At 42.8% G+C, this 2,086-nt stretch overlaps 1 long non-coding RNA gene across 1 annotated transcript; it reads left to right on the top strand.

Moving 5' to 3' along the window:
- Window positions 1–1,353: 1,353 nt before the first annotated feature.
- On the top strand, window positions 1,354–1,880 carry LOC130368199 (uncharacterized). Its single transcript, XR_008892350.1, has 2 exons — window positions 1,354–1,465; window positions 1,566–1,880. It is a non-coding gene; the product is annotated as an uncharacterized LOC130368199 (long non-coding RNA).
- Window positions 1,881–2,086: the final 206 nt, after the last annotated feature.

Below are 2,086 nucleotides of genomic sequence, written 5' to 3' on the forward strand. Positions count from 1 at the left end.
AACACCATGCTCGCTGCGGGCACATGTTAGGTTGGAATCAATAGGGTAATATGAAACACCAGACACTAATGGGAGTTTCTTCATCCTTTTATGGTGTTTTTAGGCTATCAAATCTGTGGGATGCCGAGAGCATGTTTTTTTTTTTTTTTTTTTTTTTTGGGGGGGGGGGGGGGTATTTTCTCACAATTTTTTTTTTTAGAAATCCTTCAGTCAAATGATGAAAGAATCGCATGACTTGTAATGAGAAAAGCCAGAGGGAAAAAAAACACTAAAGAAAAAACACTTCCCATAATAATAATAATAATAATAATAATAATGATAATGATGATGATGATGATAATAATAATACACATTGGGACAGATGTATGAAAACCTGTGCAGAGGTCAAGTGGACCAGTTGCCCATAGCAACCAATCAGATCGCTTCTTTCACTTTTCAGAGGCCTTTTTAAAAATGAAAGAAACTACCTGATTGGTTGCTATGGGCAACTGGTCCACTTTCCCTCTTCCCTGGTTTTGATAAATCTCTAAGACAACCCCTCCCCCTCCCCCCCCCCCCCCCCCCCCCCAGTGCTTTTAGCAAAAATAACACAAAGATAGCTGAGAAAAGAAATGAGGGAGAAGATTTTGATGTTTGTTTTTTTGTGCAAAAAAAACCCAAAACATCAAACAAGAATTGTGTTTGTTCCTAGGCTTAGGCTGTGATTAAAAACAACATATAAATGGTGTTTTTCAAAGCCCACATTGCTTTATTTCTGGTGCTTTTTCCCCCCTTTCGACAGACGTCTGTCCAGCTATTGCAAAGCTGCAACTCCCAGCATGCCCTGACAGCCGAAGGCTGAGAGTTGTAGTTTTGCAACAGGTGGGCAGCCACAGGGGATCGGTGTTGCAGTATGTCAATCTAGGGCCATGGTGTCTGATCTGGAACTGGCAGCAGGAGCCACGACCACTTTAAATCAATGGCTGCTGGGACGTATGACTAGTGACATCCTTCGCTCCAGACCGCAACGTCAGGGACGTCACTCGTCAGACGTCCCGGCGGCCAGTGCTGCTCATTGAGCCTACCGGAGTAGCATTGATCTATGTAAGAAACCTATGGGCCCAGGCTGTTGGGGCCACCAAATGATATTACTTATACAGAATGTCTGGTTAGGAGAAACAAATATAACGCACCCACAGGGAGTGGCGCCATTTTAATAAAAATTGTCAAAAACCTTAGATAACAGTCATACAGAATATATTAGAAAGCTTTTTTGATTTTCAGCCAATCAGAGAGCAGCACTACTGAAATAGAACTCCCAGGAGGTAACAGCGTGTTACACATGTGATGTCATAACCATTGTCCACCAAAGGGCAGCACTGAGCAGAAATAACACGGCTCCTGTTCATTCTCCATCAGTGAGGGGCCGGTGCTGGACACTGTGTAGGGACGCGGGAATGCAAAGTCATACACATGACTGTGACTGGTAAGTGTTACATTGTTGTGTCCAAAAGATCTTTAGTGCAGTTCCATGTGTATTTCTATGATAAACATGTAAATAATCTATCTTTTTTTTCTTATCTTAGATGCACTATCTCCAGGACATGGAGTAGCATTTCGGGACCTACAGCAAGACGTTGGATGAAGGCACAGGCCTAGGAATCATGCACATACACAGAAACATTTGCCCAAATTCTAGAGGTAACCTCCTTTAGTATGCCCAGAGGAAGGGCCATACAGTAGCCATGGATTCCCTACAGGTTTCCTCCCCTCTGGAGGTTTTTCCTGTCCTGAGTATTAGTTACTGTACGCTCTTTGTGAGTGATGGGAGGTTACAAAAAATCCCCTACACAAACATTTTAATAAATAATAAATAAAGTTCCCCTTTTTTTAAACTGTTCTTTGACTTGTTCGACTCATTTATTTATTTCTGTGTGTGAAAATAGAGTTAGCAAAACATGGATGACCAAAGCTGCTCTCCTGCACGATCTGCATAATGCGGTGCGGAGAGAGGCAACTGGTGCTGGGTGGTGCAGCTTATGAGGCAAACGTAGAACACCCAGCAAGTTCCATGCACAAGCCTTTTTCTGATGAATGGGACTCATGC

Source organism: Hyla sarda, chromosome 4 (genome assembly GCF_029499605.1).
Source record: "Hyla sarda isolate aHylSar1 chromosome 4, aHylSar1.hap1, whole genome shotgun sequence".
Classification (NCBI taxonomy): Eukaryota; Metazoa; Chordata; class Amphibia; order Anura; family Hylidae; genus Hyla; species Hyla sarda.